The sequence below is a fragment of the Centruroides vittatus genome, unplaced genomic scaffold (assembly GCF_030686945.1).
Source record: "Centruroides vittatus isolate TY-2023 unplaced genomic scaffold, ASM3068694v2 contig_301, whole genome shotgun sequence".
Classification (NCBI taxonomy): domain Eukaryota; kingdom Metazoa; phylum Arthropoda; class Arachnida; order Scorpiones; family Buthidae; genus Centruroides; species Centruroides vittatus.
This window is the reverse complement of record NW_027121927.1, coordinates 590,144-616,790: the sequence shown is the minus strand read 5'-3', so window position 1 is coordinate 616,790 and position 26,647 is coordinate 590,144. Positions and strand designations below refer to the sequence as shown.

General features: G+C 33.5%; 1 protein-coding gene across 1 annotated transcript in view; it reads right to left on the bottom strand.

Annotated features, from left to right (window-relative positions):
* The window catches only part of LOC136972729 (voltage-dependent calcium channel subunit alpha-2/delta-3-like), a 154,067-nt gene that overhangs the window by 34,740 nt on the left and 92,680 nt on the right, over window positions 1-26,647 (bottom strand). Inside the window, exons 4-5 of the mRNA XM_067267336.1 lie at window positions 15,711-15,823; window positions 4,867-5,006 (exon numbers count right to left, since the gene is read on the bottom strand). The gene's annotated coding sequence lies outside the window, so the exon portion shown is untranslated. The remainder of the gene's footprint in view (window positions 1-4,866; window positions 5,007-15,710; window positions 15,824-26,647) is intronic.

Here is a 26,647-nt window from a genome sequence, read left to right as displayed (position 1 = left end):
GCCTTATTTCTTGAGTGAGTGGAGTGAAATACACTCCACTCACTCAAGAAATTTGTTGATTTTTTTCAGTGTGAGCATTTTCTATGTTACAAGTGTTTCGAACAGAGATGTCTATTATATAAGTGATCTTACTGCTGTGATAGTCATGCAAGTGTACAATAGTCCACAAGACAGTACACAAAAAAAAATAACAATTATTTTTTTTTCATGTGATTAGCAATATACAGGATTCTTTTGGATTCAAACTCTGGATGTTATACAATATCCTAAACTGGGGCAAGGAATCGAGCGAATACAGAACAAAAGAATGTGCTTGCGACAATTAAGAAAAGACGGAATTGTAATCTTACAGCTAACTTACACTAAATTATAAACTAAAAAGGAAAGAAAGAAAAGCAAGAAGTTTTAGTATCATAGAGGAGGTTATAAGGAATACCCGGGTTCTCTGTTTGGTATTGACACTCTTCTGGTGGGGAACCACTCTAAATCGTTTCTTGCTGATCTTTTCCGGATCTCTTCGAAGATTCTGCTTATACAAGGGATGTTGTCTATCTCTCTTTACATTAGCGGGGTCCTTTCTCTTTCTGTAGGCCACCTTCTCTCTCTTTGTCCTTCTAGATGACGAGCAGGAATGTAACTTTCGCACGTCTACCTTCACTGAGAGTCCAACCCAAGAATGAACCTTCTTATCGTTCTAGTAGCCTCAGGGCCTTCACTTCCCATTGTTAACATGGTTCATAGAAAGGGTTACCCCACCCACAGGAAGGAATGTTAATAGAAAATTTGAGAAAACAAAAGGAAGAACAAAGAAAGAAAACTTAAAACTAAACTTATATCTAATATATACATTAATATGGCATATTGCCATACTGCATTTGTCAATGAGAGTGATGTCAGGTCTATTGTGATAAACTGTTTTATGTGATTATGGCTCTGTCATAGTATATTTTGTTTGTATCATTTTCTAATACTGCCTGTGGAGTATATTTGTGGTATGGTTCCTGGGTGTTTAATAATCTATGCTTCTGTGTAATCTCCTGGTGTATTATATTTGCTACTAGATTATGCCTATGTAAATAGTCTGTGTGTGTTAAGAGCTTGCAACCAGAGTAATATGCTGTATTGTTTCTGGCAGAAGGTGGCATTTTCTGCAAGTCATTTGTGCGTGATGGATTGAATTCACAGAAATTGAATAATAGGTAACTAAATGCAAAACATGCTTTTAATCACTAATGTCTTAATGGTTTTAGAAAAAACTACAATGGCAAATGTTTACTGCACAAATGGATTTTTCATATTTTATAAAGATGCTCTTAGTGATTTTAGACAAAGGGGAAGCTGTTTGATAAGTTTGTAACTGCAACTTAAAATTGGTAGATAACCCACTCCATCACTTAAGCATTTTATTCACTTTTAAATTCACTTTTAAACAAGATAAACCACAGACTACTGACAAAATTATGGTAGTTATGTTTTCTAGTTTAGATTGTTATCCAGCTTATAAATTTTAAAAATATAAATGATCAAGATAAGGCTTGTTGAAATTATTTACTGTAGATTGTTTTGAAAGTTAATATCTAGTATAATCAGAATGTAAATTTCTAATTAAAACTGTGATCTGAAAGCATCACACACATTAGCTTTGTATCAGCAACATTACTGTATATAGATATCAGCAGAATAGCAAATCAATAGCTTATGCTATTAATGTTTTATTCTGGAAAATGACTGCTGTCAGTCCATATTGATACATCTGCTACTGAGTAAGATTAGAAATGGAATATTTTTTATCAAGTATTGTTAGAATTGGACCATTTAACAAAAACTTCTTTCTATACTACAATCTCTTTCTCTTATTTTTATCCCATTTCCGAATTATTAATTTCTGAAATGGGTTTCTGAGAAGTTTCATACAAACTTCATGAGGTAGTTCATTAGTCCTAAAAAATTGTAAAGTTCATTTATTTTTATCTGAGTTTGAACTTTCTTATATTGCTTTTTGTACCTTTTTTCAGGAAGTATATACTATAGCTATTCAACAAAGTACACAATCTCATACAATCTTGTATGGCAGCACAAATTTTCATTAACAAATGTGTTTAGTGATTTTCAATGACCAAGTCTGAACTGTCATCCAATGTTGTATGAAATTGTGTAACTACTGAAGTAGTTATTTTATGTATTATTCAAATAAAAATTATATTAACTGTAGTTTCTTTTTGTTAAATTTTATATATTATTTTTGGGTTATTTCTAAAGTTCTTCTGAATAGTTGACAATTCTACATTATATTCTTTGTTGATAACATTAACATTGACAAGGTTAATTTGTTATATTGAATATTTTACTTATTACCATTTGGAATTCTTCAGATATGCAATGAAATCTTTAGGGTATTTTCAGGATAGCTCCTGAAAAGTGTTGTAAACTTGATTAAGTGAAAACTTTATTCTTTTAACTTTATTAGATTCACAGTATATTCTGAAAGATAATATAAAGATCTTGTCGTCTGCTGTTTTCATTTAATTAATAAATAACTAATTGCGATAATATCATCTAACATTTATTAAACAATCTTGAATCTACGATTGAAAGAAAGGTAAAATAAAACCTAAGATTTATATAACATTTATTCAATCTGTCAGTTCATCTATCTTTGTTATTATTCCATTAATGTGTTTTCTCTAGAGTTTCTTTTATTCCTCAAATGCTTTTTGTACTTGTTTGACTGTTGTCATATATGATTGATCCCTTCTGTTGTAAGAGTGACTGAGTCAACACTGAAGACAGTTTGATGGCTTGGAACGAACAGTTTTATCCATAACAACATTCTCTCACTGTTTTAATAGTTTGATATATTTTATCATCTTGTCCAAGAGCCAATACATATAAATAAATATAATACAATTATTATATGTCTTCATAAATATAAGTTGTTATTTTATATTCATATTTAAATTTTTCTCTCACCATAAACTCAAATAGTGATAATGGTACATTAGTCATAGATTTAGCATTGCACATTATATAGAAACTGTCATCTGTATGTTTTACATTACTTGTAAATTATTTAATCATAGATGAAATTTCAGATTAAATGTCTCATAAACTGAAATATTTTTTCCACTTTATTTTTAACAGTATTTCTAAATATTAGACGTTTATGGTGCAGTTTTTTGTATATATTGCTTAAGTATCAATTTCCCTTGAAAATTTTCTTTTTCTCAATAGATTAATTGATTTAACTTCACAGTTGGTTTAACCGTAGTTATTTCGTCTGTACCGCATTTCATCAGAGACAAAGACTATTGGGTTTTATTCACATTATTCTTTATTTCACTATGCATTTCGGGTGCAATCTTTTCCGTTTATTTTGCACCCCTCATCAGGTGTTACATTTCTACAATTGGTAGAGAATACATTTGTTACATTAATTATTGTAGATGGGTTTCTTAATATATATAAGTTATAAAAGATTATTACAGTTTTTTTGGACTAGTCATAAAGAGTTATTACAATTATTATAATTATTACAATATTTAGATTGATTTAACACAAATTAATGTAAGGGATTATTTCAAATTTTATTATTGTTAGTATTATTCAGTACTAACCTTTTTTAAGACCATTCCGTTATGAGGTGTTTATGTCACCGTCCCCCGAGGCATTTCTAACTGTCCTTCGTTTAGTTTATTTGCATTTCTTAAGCCCCTCCCCATTTCCTCCCACACTTCGTCTACCTCCATGCCGTTGTTTAGATTTATTGTGTTGATTTTATTGACTATTGTAAAGTGTTCTTTGAATTTTCGTAAATAGTTGTCCTTCTCTCTGTGGATTATTTTTATACTTTTTTTATCGATTGCGCATCCGAATTTACTGCAGTGATCGGTCCATGGTGATTGGTTATATTTGAGTCTGATTGCTGCTTCATGTTCTTTAATTCTGGTCTTTAGTTGTCTTCCTGTTTCTCCTATGTATATTGCTGGTTTTTTGCATGTACATTTTATTTCATACACCACTCCTGTTTCGTCTAGTTTGTTTTCATTTTGGATTTCGTTGATGTTGATGCTGTTTTTAATTTTATTTTTTAGTTTGGCTGCTATTATAATACCATTTTTTCTGAAGACTTTTCTGTATTTTTCATATGTGTCTTTAATGTAGGGGAAGGACGTATGTGTAATATTCTCATTGTTATTTTTGACGTTGAATCTGTTTTTAATAAATTCAGTTGTCCATTTTTTTAATAATCTGTTTGGGTAATCGTTTAGGATAAAAGTATTTATTAGGTCATTTTTTTGTTTTTCTCTCTCTTTAACTTTAGATGTTCTGTTCCATATTTTAGACAATGCTGTTATAAAGTTGTTTCTTTTAATAGTTATGGGGCAATACGATTTATAGTTAAGGATTTTGTCCACATTGCTGCTTTTTTTTGTACGGTTTTATGTTGATGTTGTTTCCTTCTCTGGTTATAGTTGTGTCTAGATAATTTATTGCTTTTTTACTTTCAGTATCACTTTTAAATTTTATTGTATTGCTTAGTGTGTTTGCATAGTTGCATATTATATTTACTTATTTTGTAATATGATAATTTGCAATCCATTTTCAACTTTATTTTTAAATATTTAATGTTCCATAAATAACTCTTTAAATTTATAATATATAAAAAAAATAATTATTATGATATATATTACAATAGTTTATTTATAATAATAAAAATAATTCATAACTTTTATTAAAACATTGGATTTTTAAAGTAATATATAGAAACATATATAAAAAATTATCAACAAAATATTAACTGATCTAAATGTACAAAATAAGATTAAGAAAATATTTACTGTTATAATAATTTAAAGATAATTTTACTTGAGAAGTAATATTGAAGAATCTTTCAGCAAAAGCTGAATGTCGGAACTGCAAACCAACAACTGCAACAGGTGCTTTTCTGGATCCTTTTCCTATAAATATTGCATGACTGGCAGTTACTAAGCTATTGTTACGTGCTCCTAAAGAAAAAGAAATTAATATTTTATATTTATATTAATTTAATAGATATTTTATATAGAAGAGAGATTATTAATCTATTGTTCTCTGCTTTCAATGATTGAGCTATTTCATGAAAACTAAAAATACTTATTATTTATTTTCTGTGTACTTAACAAATTATCAAAGACTGAAACTTACAAATGTCAAGGAACATATTTAAATTGTTAACTTTCATTAAAAACTGTCCTTTATTCTGTCAGTTGAACTAAATGAACTTGACAATTGTAAATAAATTTGCAATATTTTAAAATACAGTGGAACCTCACTTAACAAGCACTTCACACAATGAGTATTTCACATAACAAGCAAAACAAATTGTAAAAATTTGCCTTGCTTAAGGAGCGATGTTTCACATAACGAGTGAAAAGGAGAGGAGAAGTCCCGAATTGTGTGCATGCGGCATGCTCCATCAATCTGCGTTTAGCACTCATTCTGCTAGCATCTTAATGTCGCTTGAGATCACACATTTTTCCAACCTTGTGTTCACACATATTACTTATAAACATCAACAACCATAGCTTAGAATATAATAAACACATCAAACGATATGCCAAATTCTTGGGTCATTAAATTTAGTGACCGATTACAAATTAAATTTTAGAAATGTTTGAATTAAAAATTATCTATTTATAATTATTAAATTTAATTCAAGATGGAAGCATAAAGTGTAACTGCCTACCTCTAATCAAATTAATTAATTTCTATTGTTTAATTATAGCTTTTACATAGCCCAAGAATTTGGCATATCGTTTGGAGTGTTTATCAAACATATTATCTGTGATTTCTTTTGTTTTCTGCAAATCAAATTTGCATTCCAGGTTGGTTCATTCCACTCTAGAAGAAATGATGATGAACGTTCACACTCCTTAACAATGTGTATTGTATAATTTTTCTTTGAACAAACATTATACATAAAACATTTGAGTATTTTTTTGGCATGGAAGGCATTATTGTATTTTACATTAAATTAAATTTAATTTAATTTACATTTAATTTCTATGGAAAAAATTGTTTCACTTAACGAGTGTTTCACATTACAAGTTTGATTCTGGAACAAATTATGCTTGTTTTTTTTAGTTATAAATTCAATTGTTTAAAAATAATTCAGTCTTGATACTACAATAATTTACTGTATTTTGTAAGCAAGAAAATACTCTCTTAAAGGAACAGAAAATATTTTTATTACTATTTTATAGTATTTACTAAAAATTTCAGATTATAAAATATTGTTAAACTAAGCTTTAAAATCTTTCAAATTTCTATGTATCTGCCAATAAAATAAAAAAATAAATAAATGGTATAAATGTAATAGTAAATTTAAAAAAAAAACACTTCTATTTCTTTCATCTTTTCAAATCTAGTGTTTTGTTTCTTAAGACTGATAAAGAGTAATAAATAAGGAAGCTTCTTCTATTTCTTTTCCTGATATAATAAATTTCTACAATAATAATGATGATAATAAGTGATATTTATAGACAAAGTAGAATTGAATAAATTCATGCAAAAACAACACAGGTCCAAAATGACTAATTTTCACTTTTCCCCTGAACAGTAAAATGTTCTTTCCTCCATATTGCCACAATATCCACAATATCCTATTCATCTGAATAAATGTTTGACAACTGTGATTATTTAATGAGAAGTTTACCTGAGTTTAATAAATGATGGATCTGTTCTTCAAACAACAATGTTGGAAATCTGGCCTTGATATCACTGATCGTAACAGTTGACTGGGCTTGTGCATTTTAGAAAAAAGCAAATAAGCAGGGGTGTCAGGGGAGCTGACCAGGGTGTATGGAAGGCTCATTGTTGCAGCCAGATTAGTATGGGTGATACCAATATGACTTTGCAGTTTCATTACATAAGAAGCATTAGAGAGTTGGCATCATGTGTCCAGTCTATACTGGTGTAAAAGATTGCCTACGTCAATCTTTTAAACCAGTATAGACTGCACCAAGGCAATTGTGATCATGAAAAGATTGACTCTTTGCATGATCACAATTGTCTTGCTCTTATCCACTTTAACTAATATGAGGTTGTTGGACCTGAGCCAGTGTTTACTGTGCTCAATGTAGTTCCAAATGTTGTAAAATGCATGTGGTAAAAAAAAGTTTGACAAGGGGATAAGAGAAAATTAAACTTCTTTATTTTTTTCACCCGCATTTGTTAATTTATACAGGATTATCATTTGTATTCCAACACTCCTTGGACAAAGGTAATAAATTTTTGACACTTGAGCAGAATCGTTATTCTAAAATCTCGCGACAAAAGAATTGAGATACACGACGCAACACAAAAGGAACGCAAAAAAAGAAATAACTAATTACTTAAAACTACTTATACTAGAGAAGAAAAAAGAAGGTGTAGATAATAGGATAGAACCAGACAAGAATGGGTACCCAAACTTAGCTAGCGAACTTGTGGTGGCGGCTATAACTCAGGCCTTCTTGGATGATACAAAATTCGATGACTGTAGAGTTCAAATTTTCTCCTTCCTTTGTGTTTCCTTCGATAAACTTCCAGAAGGGCTTTTGTATTAGAATACTAGAGTTCCTCTCTAGATTTTGCTACGTTTGGCTTGCTGCCTCTTTCATTCTCCCGTTGGTGCAAAATTGACTTGGAGACCTCACAAAGCTTAAAGCAGTCATGGCAATAAAAAAAAGTGAGAAAAGAGAGTTCACACTGAAAAAAAGCTAAAAAAGCTAATAGTGTTAAAATGAACGAAAACAGGCGTTATTAAAAAACACACAAACGAACACATATTTTGTATCAATAACATTGCATATGATATTAGATTGATTATTAAGTGGACTGATAAGATTAAATATGAAGATAGTTAGGCTGAGTTTATACTCCAGAAAAGTGACCAGTAAGACTGCATTAAGCCAGAACAGACCCGCATTAAGTTTTCATGTGCCCCGTACAGAATTCCCACCGTTACACAGCAAAGCAAATGGAATAGTAACATAACTACCAGAATGTGTTTCCATATAACATGCCAAATTTCAAATGCCATCTTATTTCAAGGTACATTTTTTGATTTCTTCATAAAAAAAATGTAATTAAAGAAGAAAAAAAACAACTTCTGGCAGAATCAGTGGGTTACATGTTCATTCATTATATAGCAGGGGTGGGCAAGCAAAAGTTCAGTGGGAGCCGAAATGTAGGTTTTGCAAAATGCATGGGAGCCGCAGTTCTGTACTTTTTTATTCTGTACTGCAGTTCTGTACCTGGATTTTATTATATAATATAGAACAAGTATTGAATTTTTTTAATAAACATATTTTCACAAAATTGTGGAAATAAAACTGTAAAAATAATAATAAAAAGCAGAAATTAACACTTTCAGCAAGAGCCACATAAAATTCAAAAAGAGCTGCATGCGGCTCTCGGAGTCTCATTTGCCCATGTCTGTTATATAGCAATACCACTAGTAATTGTGACCCAATCATTTATTTGGTAATTTTATCAATATTTTTTAAATGATTAAAAATAAAATTACAGCATTCATTACTGGTAATACTAGTCTCCAAATCTATTCCCCTGAATACAATAAAACAATTTGTTAGTCATTCGACCCACAACTGACAGAGAAGAGAGTTTATGAAAACAATGTAATTAAACATTTAGCAGTTTGTTGTCCTTCACAGTGGGAAACCGGCAGAGTCTATTACTTTCACCGGAGAAAATATACAAAGCTTTCTACTACCTCAAGTTGAAAAATAATACAATCCCATAAAATTTAACAAATCTGACATTAATAAGTAAATGATGAAATTATTTAGAGAGAGTTGATATTTGATAAGTTTAGTTTTTTGCTCTTATAGATCAAATTACAGAAATTATAAATAAAAATCTCATTTTTTAAAAATTAAAATCATAAAATTTTGCTTACAAAAGATCGAGATGGAATGCACGCTTTTCATTTTTATAATCACTTTGTTTTATTAGACACAGATATTATTCCTATGTAGATTTATTAATTATAATAAACATACATTATGTATAAAATTACATTAAAATAACACTGTAATTAACGTCTGAAATGAAAAAGTAATTGAATTGAGTCTCGCCTCCATATTAATTAACACGTTGGATATGGGGGGCCTAGTAGAAGCTATAATTTTCTGGGGAGGGGCACCAAGTTAACTGCGTGGGGGCCAGGCTGTAATTTTCTGGGAAGGGGCACCAGGTTAACTGGGGGGGTGCCCACCCATGCACTTTCCTGGCTATGCCCATGTTAACACGCCACAGTAATTAATTGATTACGTTGCATCAAATTAAATAATTTATAAAAATTGAAATAATAAATACGTTTATAAAATAATTGGCTGTATCTGTTCGCAATGATAATGTAAAACACACTATACTTATAGTTTAGCATTTCCGATATTTAATTTATTTTTGAATTTTAAAATATAAGAAAAACAATTTTTTAAATTAAGTTTTACGCATTTATATCTGCAACTTTAGATAATACAAAGATATAAGAATCCATCAAAAAAGTTAATTAATAATAATTAAAATAAAGAAAAAATATAAGTTTCTTTCGAGGTAAGGAAACTTGTAAAAAGTCAGGTATGCGATCACATGATACCCGTCTCCCCACTTTGTGTAACCAAATGGTCGAGGTTGAAATAAAACCCCAGCAGAAGTAAAAACAAACATCAGCGCATGTATAGGACAATAAACTTGAACGGGAGCGAAGATGAGACATGACACCATGTAATTTATGCTAATTACTTTCTAATATATTAAAATCTTCAATAAATTATAATTAAATTAATTTTTTGACTGAGTTCGACTAGAAGCATATCGAAAAGCTAGATTAAAGTGAAAATAGCGGTTTTTCGACGCTAAATATTTACAAATTCATTTTTTAATTTGGTGCCGGATTGACCGCAGCTGTTCGAATGCACACGCGCGTGACGAGTTTTATAGTTTCTGTCGAAATGGAAAATGAAGGACACCATTAGAATGCAGAAAACCATGGTGTATGCCAAATATATAAGCACCCACTTAAAACCAAACTTTTGTCTTTGTCTAAAGACTGTCTCTACAGAAGTTATTAATATTTAGGATATTAGTTTAAAATCTTGTATTTCCTGGCACGAGATTCGCTCGATCTTTAATTTTACAGAGTGCTAGAAAGATACAAGCTTTGAAACGAGTGTCTTACAACATTTTATTTAATAATAACAGTAGAAATCAAATTTATTATCGCTCAACAATTATTTTTTCAGTTTTTCTACGATAGTCAAAAACGAGTAAATGTCATCGTTTAAGCTAAAGAATAGCAGGCGGCTGGGAAGAAGTTTGCTTAGCAACTTACTTCAGAAAGTATTGGGTTCTATATAATTTTCCGTTGCTAAAACATGAGTTTCTACTGTTAGTATTAAATAAAATCTATTTCTTTCTTTTGTCCACTACGCTTAAATAAATACAAATGCTAAAAATAATGCTGTATAAAAATCACTCTTAACGCCGAACTAGAAGTGTACTTGACTTAATGCAGCGTGATTATATCGAAGCGCTGCGAAGATCGGTATTTCACAAGGATACAAGCAAGGAGAACCCACGTGCAAATTCCTACAGCATGTGCAGAGTATCAAGCTTTGGGAAGCTCCTCATTTTGTTAGTCTATATAAATGTAGTACACTACATGTGTATACGACAGTGCCTTAACATGTTATGCACAGTCCATAAGGCATACGGGGAAGTGCTGGTTGCTATTTTGCTCCTGAGCGCATTTATGAAAAAAAAATTTCACATGAGAAGTGAAAAAAGCTAAAAAAAAGTGTGTTTTTCTCAGAAAAAGCTAAAAAAGAGAGGAGCTATGAAAAAAAGCTAAAAAAGCTAAAAAAGAGAGTCACTTTAAGCCCTGACCTCACCAAACACATTCTTACAGCTCGATGTCTCAGCCAAAAGTGTCCCTTCTATCCGTTTCTTTTGCCTTATAACCAGTTCGTCACCACCCGCAGAGAGAAGTTTCCAGAAAAAGAGAGACAAGGAAACAAAGGGTAGAGGAATAAAGGGAAATGAGAAATATATATATATAAATAAAATATACAAAAAAAAGGTATGGCATAAGACCACACAAAGCATATGAACTTCAGGGTCAGGTTTGTGATTTTCAAGAGCATATAGTGCCTTCCATCAAAGATAGCCTTTGTGAATTTCTGGGCACTTACTATTACCTTTTGATAGCAACTTTTCCAAGCATGGTATGAAATGAATTAGATGCAGAAAATTCAGAAACAAATATTGGTCCAAATTTGAGAGTCTTGCAGAAATACTCTGGAGGAGTAATGTTGTCCAAACATACTATAACATTGTTCAATTTAGGTTTGGGCTGCTGTTTTGTACTTTGAACATCCAACTGATCTTTTTATTGTATTTACATTACAGATTACATCTGACCATCTCTTCCAGATCAATGACTCCAATTGTTCACCTATTTCAAGATTATATTATTGTGCTGATACAACTCCTCTTCCAGAGTGATGAGATGATTCAATCTGTGGTACATCGGGCATCTGGTATTGCATATGGCCTTTCTAAGGCAAAGAAAATGTATTATTTAATATTATCATAACCACATGGTAATCTTATCTGAAAAATGCTCATAGGAAACATTCCATTGTTGTGGCAGTTAATCAAAAACTTCAGCTTCTCTCTTGCCTTGGTTAGGGATAGAATGGCTTTTCTGTAATGTTTTTCTGGTGAATCGTGTGGTAAATTGAAGCATAAGAACTGTGATTTATCGCAAACCTGCATACATTCCCCTCTTTATACCTGCTAATTCCGCAGACTCTTGGCATTTTAAATTAGCGGTATTCCATGCCCTTTTTACAAGAGCATACACATTGTTCAGACATCAAGAGCAAAATTGAGCACACTAAGCATGCGGCTTCCATCCATAGGTACAGTCATTCTTTAATCAATACCCTGGCTTTCATACATCAATCTAATTTAGCTACTACCAGAATTCATGTCAACAAAGGAAACTTTAATTGAGTAGTTTTAAGTTATAAACCGTCCCTGTACCAACTTTACTGTAAGATTGCTATGGATTTAAATTTGGTGTTAGTGTATAAAAGAAAACACAATGTTTCTGTCTCTTATCTAATGCAAAGGATAATGCAGATAACACTAAAGCACTTGGTGTATACCTTATCCCATTACAAGATAGATGGTTTAACACATGATTGTCATACACATGATCTACATGCAGATCCTGCAAGCCAGAATATGCAACCACAAATATGATGTAGTCAAGGAAAACTTCAACACAATGCTTGCCTATTTTGCCACCAAATCTGAGGTTTTCCCTTGCTGGGATGAAGCTACATTTTTACATGGGGTCTTTGACTGACATGGAGGCTTTAGAAATCTATATGGCTGAGAAGAAAGGATGTTGTGTTAACTTTTATGGCATTACAATACTGCAAGCATGGAAATATTTTATATATTCACACAAAATTTCATGTGTTTAATTTTATTATTTAATATCATGCCATGTAAAGAACTGAATTGTGGAGTCTTTCATTTATTTTTATGTTTATGCTTTAAACTGTGCACCATGACATGTACCAAATATTGTTTTGAATATTTGGAATTTTTATATTAAATTTAATTATATTCTCCATCAAATGACAGAACTATTTTTTTTTGTTTTTTATTTTATCTCCTGCTGAAGGCCTCTAAATTGTGGCCAAAAATGTTAGAAAATTACAGTTATTTGCTGGAAATTGCATATAGGTATTAGTTTTACCTTGGTCATACAATTATAATCTTCCTGCAACTCACGAGACTCACATTTTCTGTTTTTCCAGCTCCCATCGAAAAACTGTCTCATCAATGTTCCTTCTCTCCTTTTAGGTGAATAATAAAACCAGTCAGACTAGTTCTTATTTGGACAAAAGATGGCTCTATCCCATAATTAGAACAGACCCCCCCTTGGCAAAGAAGAAAGACAGCAAGATAGTAGAAAGAAACAAAAAAAAAAAAAAAGATAAAAGGAAAGAAAACTTAATGTTAGCACAAATAAATTATGGCATACAGCCACAAGAGTAATGCAAGAAATGTTTTCATAGTGAAAGCAAGAGACAACTTGAGCACACAACAGATGGCATTTACGAGGCAAGTGCATTTTTTCACTGTGCATGTAATTCAAATGCAGAACCATTGTTTGAATTCTAGGTCAAATTTCTCTCAAATTTAGCATTCAAACTCTGGAATGTTCAAGGTTAGAGTCATTTGAAATACAAGATACCACAGTGTATACATAAAAAAATTAACTTGTTTAACTTAACAGATCTTAGAAACAAAGACAACCTATGACTTCATAGCAACAACAATGTAATAATTTCATAACATTACCGTGAAACCTCACTTAACAAACATAATTCATTCCACAGTCTTACTCGTAATGGGAAACACTCGTTAAGCAAAACAATTTTTCCCATAGAAATTAATGTAAAATACGATAATGCGTTCCATACCGAAAAAATGCTCAAATGTTTTATGTATAATGTTTATTCTAAAAAACTGTACAATGTACACTGTTAAGGAATGTGAATCATCATCATCTTTTCTTCTAGCATGGAATGAACCATCCTGAAATAGTTCAAACCAAAAAAAAAAAAAAAAATCACAGCTAATATGTTTGGTAAACACTCCAAACGATATGCCAAATTCTTGGGTTTGTAAATGCTATAATTAAATATTAGAAATTAATTAATTTGACTAGAGGTAGGCAGTTATGTTTCCACTTCGAATTAAATTTAATAATTATAAATAGTTAATTTTTAATTCAGACATTTCTAAAATTTAATTTGTAATCGGTCACTAAATTTAATGACCCAAGAATTTGGTATATCTTTGGTATGTTTATTCAATAATGGGCTATGGTTGTTGATGTTTATAAGTAATATGTGTGAACACAAGTTTGGAAAAATATGTGATCACAAGCAACACTAAGATGCTAGCAGAAGGAGTGTTAAACACAGACTGATGGAGCATGCCGCATGCGCATAATTCAGGACTTCCCTTCTCCTCATCTCTCATTATGCGAAATATCGCTCGTTAAGCAAGGCAAACTTTTACAATTTGTTTTGCTCATTATGCGAAATACTCGTTGTGCAAGGTGCTTGTTAAGCAAGGTTCCACTGTACTTAATCTAACATTTGTTTGACTTCAAATTTGTAAAAAACCTGAACTGATGAGTTATTTGTAACAACTGAATAATGAAGATGTAAATTCTACACTATTCTTTTCTTTTCACAGAAATTATACTAATCACTTCACTGTGATTTGTAACAGCTTATGTTACTAGCCATAGTTAACTAACTGTATGATACATGTTTACTTTTTGCTACCTTTTACTCTTCTTACATAAATTTAAAAACGAAAACTAAATTTTAAAGAAGTTTTATTAAAAGCATATTATGCTATAAAAGCATGTATGATACTTATTAATGTGTGTACCATATATGTGAAACATGACATCACAAGTATAATTTCCCTCCCCTCCAAAGTTCAGAATGTGTCACATTCCGAATTACTTCCTCTCCCATGAGGTATGACATCATTAATGGACAGTTCCTAAGTCTAATTAATATCATTTAGTACAGATATGAAAAGATATTTTAAATCTTAAATTTGCTTATTTGACTTAAGGTCTAAACTAACTGATATAAACAGATCTTTCCTTCCTAGATGTTTATTTTATTAAAATAGAGCACCTGAAACAAATAATTTTTGTTTTATTTATTCTGTAGTAACTTTCTAAGTTTCATTTCTTTTAATATTTTTATTTCAATGTTAAATGAAATAAAATGTATAACAATAAACGAAATCATAGTTTTCTTTTATTTGGTTGACTATTATTGTTATTACTTTATTATTTTTATGATATATATCAAATATCTTTCATTTATGAAAATGCTTGAAGCCAGTCACAATATTATAAATTACCAGTATTAAATTGCTATTTTCAAGTTCAATAACCAAAATATTACTTATTTTGGATTATATGAAGTAATAAGTAATATTTTGGTACTGTTGCTGAAAATAGACTTTTGACCACTTAATAGCCATCAGCTAACCATGAAACTCAAATCTACATTTTATATCACTTGTTTGTATTCTTAGTTAGCTGAAGATGGTTATATAAGTGGCCAAAAGCACTTCTATATAAATATACAATAATTTATAGATATTAGCCTATTGTGACTATGATCTATTAATCCTTTTGTTAATAGGACTTATTATTATTATTATTTTTTTCTTCTGATTAATGACTTAAAACCGTGTCGTGTATTAAGGACTTATTATACTGATTTAAATTACAGATGAAATTAGACTAAATCAGTCTCTTGGTTCAAAAGAATAAACTTCAAGTGCAAATAAAAGTTTATTCTTTTGAACCAACAAACTGATTCATAATTTCATCCACAGTATAATAAGTTCTATTAATAGATTATACTCATAATAGATTAATATTGATAAAATAATATTTAAAGGACTAGAATCATGAATTAATTAAAACAACAGTTTAGTTACCTAAAAATAGCAGTTTAACCTAGTAATTCATCTTATTAATAGAAATTAAAAATAAATTTTTAAATATATATTATAATTAATTTGTAATCGAATCCTACCTGCATCAAATGGCACTGAGAAAACAAAACTAGTATCATTAATTTGATGAAAATCTACTGCTCTTTTGTAAAATAATTCATCTGTAGCTCTAGTATGTACTTCATAAAATGGTCTGTAACAAAAGAAAAATGCTAAATTTAAATTGATGTTTTTATTAAATTATTAAGTTAAGACAACTTCTAAATTATTAAGTTACATTATGACACTAAAACAACTATAAAAAACTGAAGGCAATTCAAAAATGAATCTTTCAAATGTTCATAGCATACAACATATGTAGAGAAACCCAAAAATAACCAGAATTGTTTTTAAGCAGTTGTATTTAGTTTCCTTTAAAGTATTTTCCACCAGTGTCATTCTCAATATTCTACTTACTGCTGGAAACAGTTCTAAAACTCTTGACCCAAAATACTGTACAAGGCCTTTGTAGATACTCCCGTAGCATGTGGTCTGCAGGGTTGAACAAAAAGAACAGTTAAAACAAATAGACTACATAACAGCGAGTAGTTTTATAAACAAAGGTTTATTGGGAACAAATACACAACTAAAGAAACAATACATGATTCAAAGTAGTGATGTTCAATTGCATTACAATATTATTCCTATTCCAATTCTCCCTCTCCTGACCTACCTTCCTTATATGAAGCCCTTCTTTTTCCCGATAGACCATACGAAAAATGATAATGCCAAGCTAACATCAAATAAACAGTTGGGGAAAAGAGTATACAATAAAACATAGAAGATTTACCTTGGGACCAAAATTCATTGGTCACAGTGACACTATAGTTAGTCCTTTATCCTGTTTGGATGACAACCTTTTTTTCTCTTAACGTATTGCCTCAATGAAAATAGATTCCCTTTACAATCTAAGACTTCTTCGATACCAAAACAACTGGTTCTCTTTTACCTCTTTCTTATCCTCGCAATCCGTGGCATTCTCCAGTCACTCACGTATGAAGAAATCCCATGAACCAAAAAGCCCCTTCATGAAGGTTACCCTTGTTTTTATACTGCCTGCCAACAAATATCACTCCATCCTATGTGACCACACCTTGCACCAATCACCACATCGCACACTCCACCAGCAGAGAGCTGGTGGTACCAGTGAAGGAAACGGAGAGGAACCCGCATAAAAACAGACATGTGACAAATGAAAAACAAACAAAAAATAAAGTAAAAAAAAAAATAATATGTATAATAGCCGCAAAGTGCTACACCTTCAATATATTTTCTTTTACCTCATCCACATCACTGAATCACTTCCTTTTGAGAACTCTCTTTATTCACGGGAATAGAAAAAAATTGCAAGGAATGAAATCTAGTGAGTAGGATGGTGTAACAAAAGCATCATGCTGTTCTTTGCCAAGAACCCTCAGACAGACAGCCATGTGGGCCAGAGTGTTGTCATGGTGAAGAAACCATTCTCCACTTCTCCACAATTCTGTCCATTTCTATCATACAGGCTTTTCAAAACAATCAGGTAAAAATATTCTAGAAAAACTGTTAGGCGTTTGTTCTTTTGGAATGTTATTTTTCCTGAAGATGATCATTAAGATGATTGAAAATGTTAGAATAAAGAAATATTACTGCATTAAATGGTTTTTACAGAGAGTAAAAATATTGCTTTACTGTTTTTCCTAGAGGAACAAATTCCTTGCACACAATCCCATTTATATCAAAGAAACAAATCAACATTGTCTTGATGTTTTCTTATTGATTTTGATGGGCTTTCATGGTGAATTTAAATGTTTCCACTGGCTTCATGCTTGTTTTGTTTCTACGTCATATCCTTAGCACCAAGATTCATCCCAAGTCGTAATCTTTTTAAGAAAATTTTGGTCATTATGGAGTTCTTGCTCAAAGTCAAGGAAAGCACTCACACATTTGTTTTCCTGCTCCTATATGAGCATGCAGAGCACAAATTTTATAGACTCTCATCTCATTCCTAAAATATTCTGATAAAATTTGCTAGCAAATTTTGCTCCAAGACAAATTCGTTTCTTCAAAAATTTAGTCAATAATCTTTATTAATGGCCTGTTGAACTTTTTCAATGCTTTCCTCATTCCTGTTTGACAAAGAATGGCTAGGTCATGACAGCTCTTTAGTTGACACAACACCATTTTTGAACTGGGGAAACCACTCATAAAACTTGTAATTTGCTCAAAGCATCATCCTTAAAGCTTGCCAAAGCATAACAATGATCTCAGCTGTAATTTTCCCAACAAAAACAAAATTTCATGCACACTCTTTGTTCCTTGTGGTCACACATTGAAATAATTGCTGGATGCTGCAAGTAAGAATATGCACAGTAGCACCAACGACAAACCATTTCACATAGCAGAATGGTGCAGGAAACTCTGAGCTTGTGGCCGTGCGCCTTATTTTGTATATTTTTGTATATATTACTCTTAGTATTTAGTCCATTTTCTTCCTCTTTGTTAGTCCTTTTGTCCATCTTTTTCTAGAAACTTCTGTCTTCCCTAACCCTTCCCTGTTCAAATGGGGGTGACCTAATTAGAATACAAAGAAGAGGTGGTAGCCTGGGGGCTAAGTGGAGGAGGAGAGGTCACTTTTTGACTGAGACGTCGAAGGGACAGGACGTATTGTGAAGACCTCCAGGTTGTTCTAGCATCAACTGGAGGACAAAGGACGGTAAGCCTAAGCCAACGTTCGTGAGAAATCCGAAGTATATTCTGATATAGGAACTTCGAAAAACTTTATTGGGAGGATTGGAGAGACGTCCAAAATCAACAACACTGAAAATTATCAATCTAGTATTCGCAACCATCACCCCAAGATCGTCGACACTTTGGGTACCCATTCTTTTCTATCATACTTCCAACTATCCTATTGTCTATCTTTTCTTCCCTATCTTTTTTAGTCATATAAGTAGTTTTAAGTAATTAGTCTTAGTCCTTATATTTTGTAACGCGCTGAATATTCTTTTGTCGCGAGGTCGCGTAACGATCCTATCCGAGCATCTGCCAGAATTATATGTGAAAAGGGTTATTATTGTAAAAACGAGGAGTGTCGGAAGTGTAAAGGAATCCTGCAAAGTAAATAAACACGGGTGACGAGAACATAATTTTGTGTTATATTCCATTGTGAATCACTCACCACGTGCATATCCTACAAGCTAAAGTATGAGTGACATGATCTGTAACTATGAAACATATGAGTGCTTCGTTGCAATTCCAGTTATTTTTGGATACTCCTCATTTACATATACACTATTATGACATTCAAGACCAGGATCTGTTGTTGTAAATATCTTGGTCATCTCCATACTACTGTGGCTAAATGCCATTTGTGTAATATATAGTTATATTTTATTTTAACTTAGAATATATTTTTCCTTCTCTTTCCTATTCATATTATCTTTACTTCCTGGAACCCTTCCCTGACCGGTGCTTAACGGCTTAACAATAGGTGACCCCATTATGGACAATAGGACTGTACGCAGTCCTCAGGGGTAGAACCAAGACAAAGAGTCACTTTTGAGTCAGAGCTGAAGGAGGAAAGACGAGAACGAGAAAGCTCCCGAATACGTCTTCGAGACCACGTGGGTGAAGACAAAGAGAACTTTATGTGTAGTGAAAGTGTTGACTGTTTTTTTTTTCTCGTGATTAAGAAGAGATTCAATAATTAAACTAGTACTGGAAAGATAAACTATTAAAAAACAAAAACCGTAATGTTTCCAGCAATAAAAACTATTTAATAATAACGTTTTCGACTGTTTTAAACAGCCATCATCAGTTACAACGAACTTAAACAAAAAAGAATGCAGAAAAAAATAGAACACAAGCAATACAAAATATTTAAAATTCAAAAATAATTCCAAAGTAAAAAATGCCGACGTATATTAGAAACTAATAAAACTGCGCATGCGCTAAATATCGTAGTAAGAATAAAAATAAAAACAAAATAACAAAAATACTTCCGCAAAAATATTTCTATTACAAGAAAAGAAACGTTATGCATTTCGGTAAAACGACTTCCATGCCGTGGATAAAGCATCTGCATCCCTATGGTTAATGCAACCCGTGTTAACGTGGGCTTTGTATATTTCCAGCTTTTCTAGATGTTTCAGCATTTGTTTGTTGGTCGTGGCCCTGATAATAGAGCTTTCGCTAAGCATCAAGATGTCGACGTTCATTGGGACAAAGCATCTATTATCAGGGCCACGACCAACAAACAAATGCTGAAACATCTAGAAAAGCTGGAAATATACAAAGCCCACGTTAACACGGGTTGCATTAACCATAGGGATGCAGATGCTTTATCCACGGCATGGAAGTCGTTTTACCGAAATGCATAACGTTTCTTTTCTTGTAATAGAAATATTTTTGCGGAAGTATTTTTGTTATTTTGTTTTTATTTTTATTCTTACTACGATATTTAGCGCATGCGCAGTTTTATTAGTTTCTAATATACGTCGGCATTTTTTACTTTGGAATTATTTTTGAATTTTAAATATTTTGTATTGCTTGTGTTCTATTTTTTTCTGCATTCTTTTTTGTTTAAGTTCGTTGTAACTGATGATGGCTGTTTAAAACAGTCGAAAACGTTATTATTAAATAGTTTTTATTGCTGGAAACATTACGGTTTTTGTTTTTTAAGAAGAGATTCGTCATCTACACCGTTATATGCACCTCATTGCATTAGCACCAAAATAGTTGGGTACCCATTCCTTTTTTTTTTTTCTTCTCCTATCAGTTATTTTATTGTCATAAATTCTTCTATCATTCTTCATTAGTTGTAATTAATTATAAGTTTAGAATTAAGGTCTATATACGTTTGTAATCGCCCTTTGTAAAATAATTATCTATGTATCGGAATAGTCGTCACGAGACCTGAGGCTTATATCATTATATTTTTGTCGGGTTCCGTACTAATACTACCTGTGTTGGAGATAGAGATATTATAGCTGGCATCCCACAACCCTTCCTGTATCTATATACGCGAATAAAAGATCCTGTTGTAAATATTTATACCAGTTTCTTTGTGTACCACATTCGCGATCTTCACAATGGCGTCCGCGACAGGATGCCAGTATTAATGGTCCAATTCGACTGTGAACTTATCTCTATCCTGACGGTGATTTATTCGGTCAGTAGCCCGATCTGTGACTTTGTATTATTTTTTGCTATTGTAAAAAGGTCTGTGGTATTATGGCGACCAACTGTCCTGTCGAGACAACTACATCAAACAATATGACCACATCCAATCCTCCTCTTGTGGTTACTGGGTTTCTGGGGATGATCCCCACGTTCTCGAACTCCCAGAATGACTCCGTTAACATCCAACAATTCTTTCAGACAGTGGAAAACATATCACGTCTGGCCGAGTGGAACGACGACGTTAAGATAGCTGTCCTCCAGGCAAAACTGAAAGGGGAACCCCTAAATACATTTTTTTGCCTCCTCGAACAATACCCAGATTCATTTAACGATATTAAACGCGATCTTGTAAAATGTTTCGAAAGGAAGGCCCCTAAAGAAAGGAATGTAATCGATCAAATTATGAGCATTAGACAAGGTGTTAACGAGTCAGTTACGGACTATGTAATTCGCGTTAAAACGTTGTTCTCCAGGACAATTAAAGTAAATAACAATATGGCGACTTTGAGGGACAATGTTATCTTGGAAAAATTCGTGAAAGGACTGAGTAATCGAATCAAACCCAATGTTTTGAGGCGCAATCCTAAAACATTAGAGGAAGCGTTTGACTTCGCAGAAAACAAGGAGCAGATCGAGGCTGAGTGTAGTAATTCAGCTGACAAGAGGAACATCAACATCGCTTCCCAACATCCTCCTAACAATCAAGGTACTGAAGAAGATATACCGGGAGAGGAAAAAGGGCACGAAATAGATCGTATAAGGAACCTGGAAGAGGAAGTTAAGTTGTTAGCTGATTCTGTAAACCGATTAATTCAAACGCAAAAAGGAAATACTAATCGTAGCGAGCGCCGTGCTTGCTTCATATGTGGTGAACATGACCATATCGCCCGGAATTGTCCTACCCGAAATAAGCGTAATTTAAACTGAACAAGGAGTATGGTGAAGGTCAGGACCATACTCTCTATTCCGAAATTAATCTGACCCCTGATGTCATAATTTCCAAAAAGGGTTTACCCATAATTGAGGGCTCCAGTCTCGGAAGGAAGATAAGGTTCTTAGTCGATACTGGTGCCGAAAATTCTTTATGTGATCTGACTATAGTTGAGGCCATTCCTAGAAGAATATTAGAGGGCCTGAGCATTGAGAGCGCTAATTTCGGGGTTAGGGGTATTAGCGGTGCGGTGAATAGTTGCGAATACCTCCTTCATACTAAAATAAAATTCTTGTGTATTACTTGCCCTATAGATATCGCTTATATAAGGTTTCCTGAGAACTTGGAGTATGAAGGCATATTGGGGGTTGACATTATATCTAAACTCCCTGAACTACTGGAAAGGGTTAACGATGCTTTTAGGAAGGAGTCCTCCCAACGATTAAACACCTCTAGTAACTCACTGAACTGTTCCAACTCTGTATCTGTTAAATTACCAAATTTAGAAGGGCTTACCGAAGATGTTAGAACCAAAATTATTGACATATTTAAGAAACATCCCCACTGCTTCGCTTCCGATATATCTGAGTTAAAAGGCACGAAAGATTTTGAACATCTACCCATTATCGAGACCCCAGTCCCCATAAACGTCCGTCAATATAGGATCCCAGAATGCTATTTAAAGGAGCTCAAAAGGTTAATATCCTCTTATGTCGAAGCAGGGATCATTGAGGAAAGCACTTCAGAATGGAACTCCCCAATCCATGTCGTGGAGAAAGATAACGGGGAATTGCGTATGACTCTAGATTTGAGACGTATCAATGAAGTAACTCGCCCCCAGGAATTTCCCCTGTCCAGAGTGGATGAAATTCTTAGCAAGCTTCATGGCAACCAATACTTCTCTGTCCTTGACCTAAAATCTGGTTACTTTCAGATCCCCCTTCACCCCTCTGCGAGGCCTATATTTGCTTTTTCCACTCCCTGGGGAAAGTATCAAATGTGCCATTTACCCCAGGGAGCAAAAAACAGCGGCCGGTATTTTCAGTATGTTATGACTAAGCTCCTCGGCCAATTTATTGGAATAAATTGCTTCGTCTTTCAAGATGACGTCGTCCTTTTTTCAAAAACTATTGAAGAACACCTTACTCTTATTGATAAGATATTAAGCATCTTGGACTGCGCTAATTTGAAATTACACCCCAGTAAAAGCAAATTCATATTAGAAGAGGTCTCTTACTTAGGTCACATAATTAGACGTGACGGCATCCTCCCTGACAAAAAAAATGTAAGTGCCATTCTTAATGTCAACCCACCTGTAAATGTAAAGGGAGTTAGGAGTTTCCTGGGGATGGTTGGGTTTTTCCGCGTCTTCATTCCAAATTTCGCAGAGATCGCAACACCCCTTACCAATTTAACTAAAAAGGGTATAAAGTTCAAATGGGATGATCATTGTGACAATAGCTTTCAAAAATTCAAACTTTTATTAACTCAACCCCCTGTTCTTGTTCACCCTGATTTCTCTGAACCCTTCCATATATATACCGACGCCTCGGAGCTATGTGCTGGCGCTGTTCTGGGACAGATGAGAATAAAAAAATTTGCCCCGATCGGTTACTTCGGCAAAAAGTTTCATGGGGCAGAGCTCAGATATTCGACAATTGAAAAGGAGTGTCTGTCCATTATACTAGCCCTACGGCATTTTAAACCAATCATCCTAGGCCATGAAGTAAATATTTATTCCGACCATAAGCCGTTAACTTATATCAAAACAATGCAAAATCACAACAAGAGATTGATGCGTTGGTCAACCGAACTATCTGATTATAGTTATAATATATGTCATATCAAGGGAAATTTAAACCCGGTTGCTGACTGGCTTTCGCGCCCTGAGATTCCCATTGGAGAGTTTGGATATACACAAGATTGTAATGTGAGCGCTAAGGATCGTAGTTTCTGGGAGAGGGTCGTCGAGTCTCAGGATCAGGATAAGTTTTTCTCTAAAATGAAGGAGAACCTAAAAAAAATTTGTACACTCGAACCCGTGGATTCTTTCGATGGCATCCAACCTGAATTTCAGTTAGAAGGCAACGTATTGGTTCACGTTAAGCCTGATCAATACAGGTTACGTCATTGGAGGCGACCTTGTGTCGGCCCTAATATGGTTAGCGAAGTTATTAAGGCCTTTCATAACTCGGATGTCGCAGGTCATTTTGGTGTAGAGCGAACTGCCAACCTAATTGATCGCCATTATTATATCCGTAATGTTCGCACTTTAGTCCGCCATTTTATTCAAAAGTGTATAACCTGTCAAAAATTTAATTTGCATCGGCATCGTGCCCCTTTTCAACAGACTGAAACGGCAGAGTTTCCCTTCCAAAAAGTAGCCATTGATATCGTTGGCCCTCTTCGTGTGACTCCACAGGGGAATAGGTACCTCTTCACTATCATCGACATATTTACTAGGTACGCAGAGGTGGTCCCTATAAAGGATCAATCAGCCCAATCTATTAGTGACGCTATATTCAATCACATTGTGTGCCGTTACGGTTGCCCAGAGGTCATCATATCCGATAGGGGCAGTAATTTCACTTCTAGGATTTTCCGTGAGACTTGTGAACTTTTGCACACCAAGCATAACATGACGACTGCTTATCGTCCATGCTCAAATTCGGTGTGTGAGAGGTTCAACAAGTCCATTTGTAGCGTCATCTCCCGCATATCGGGTGGCAACAATAAGGATTGGGACTTATTCGTTAACCCTGCGACCTTTGCCTATAATAATACAACTCACGCTTCCACTAGAGAGGCTCCGTCCTTCCTCTTATATGGCTACGACCCCCGGTTACCTTGGACCTTCCCTAGTAATGATACTATGATCAATGGGGATGAAAACCAGAAAAACAAATGGATTGACCGTTTGAATATTATACGTGACAACGCTTTCGCGTATGGCAAGCAAAAGAATTCCCTTAATAGAGAACGCATAAATTATGGCCGTAGTTATAGCACCTGGGCAGCAGGACAGAGGGTATGGTTGTTGAGAAAAAGCACTACAAAGAAACATGGAAAGTTCTCTCCCAAATACTTGGGACCTTTTAGAATTTCTCGTATTTTAGGACCCGTCACAGTTGAACTAGAGGGTAACGCGCGCCGTGAAAAGTTTGCTGTCCATTCGGACAGGTTGAAACCATGTTTTTTTTCCTGTAAAGTCACATAATTTGAAAAGAAATGACAAGACAACCTCTCTTGTTAGTGACGTAGAGGATAGTGAGACAGAGGACTACGATGTTCCTTTGGCCTACCTCCGGTATACTCCAACCGCTCCAGTTCAAGATCACCAGCAAAAAGAACAATCTGAAGATACAACTTTGGACGATTATCAACACCTTTGTAAGGGAGGTAGTGACAAGCCTGGCCCCACCCACAGTTACCATCTTCGTAACAAAAAAGTCGATTACCGGAGGTTACACTACGGTAACTGACTGTTTCGTGGGGGGCATATGTGGCTAAATGCCATTTGTGTAATATATAGTTATATTTTATTTTAACTTAGAATATATTTTTCCTTCTCTTTCCTATTCATATTATCTTTACTTCCTGGAACCCTTCCCTGACCGGTGCTTAACGGCTTAACAATAGGTGACCCCATTATGGACAATAGGACTGTACGCAGTCCTCAGGGGTAGAACCAAGACAAAGAGTCACTTTTGAGTCAGAGCTGAAGGAGGAAAGACGAGAACGAGAAAGCTCCCGAATACGTCTTCGAGACCACGTGGGTGAAGACAAAGAGAACTTTATGTGTAGTGAAAGTGTTGACTGTTTTTTTTTCTCGTGATTAAGAAGAGATTCGTCATCTACACCGTTATATGCACCTCATTGCATTAGCACCAAAATAGTTGGGTACCCATTCCTTTTTTTTTTTTTCTTCTCCTATCAGTTATTTTATTGTCATAAATTCTTCTATCATTCTTCATTAGTTGTAATTAATTATAAGTTTAGAATTAAGGTCTATATACGTTTGTAATCGCCCTTTGTAAAATAATTATCTATGTATCGGAATAGTCGTCACGAGACCTGAGGCTTATATCATTATATTTTTGTCGGGTTCCGTACTAATACTACCTGTGTTGGAGATAGAGATATTATAGCTGGCATCCCACAACCCTTCCTGTATCTATATACGTGAATAAAAGATCCTGTTGTAAATATTTATACCAGTTTCTTTGTGTACCACATTCGCGATCTTCACACTACAAATTATATAATGTCTTTTAGTAATTGGGTTTCTTCAAAAAATTTCTGTAAAACTAATAAGAAAGAAATAAACTATTCTTCTAGATAAATTTTTATATAAACATAAGAAGCTGTAGGGTCTTAATTAGAAAGGCCCATACACATTGCCAGGATATCCACGATAGATTGGAAGAATTGAATGATATCCAATCTCTAAGACAGTGTTTTAGTTTAAATAGTGTAGGAGTATCCAGAAATAACTGGAATTGCAACGAAGCACTCATATGTTTCATAGTTACAGATCATGCCACTCATACTTTAGTTTAGTTTCCAGCACCATTCTGCTATGTGAAATGGTTTGTCCTTGGTGTTACTTTGTGCATACTCTTACTTGCAGCATCCAGCAATTATTTCAATGTGTGACCACAAGGAACAAAGAGTGTGCACGAAATTTTGTTTTTGTTGGGAAAACTACAGCTGAGATCATTGTTATGCTTTGGCAAGTTTTAAGGATGATACTTTGAGCTGCCTTTAGGAACTTAATTAAAAAGGCCCATACACACTTTCAGGATATCCATGATAGATTGGAAGAATTGAATGACAACCAATCTCTAAGACAGTGTTTTAGTTTCAAACCTAAGACTATACATA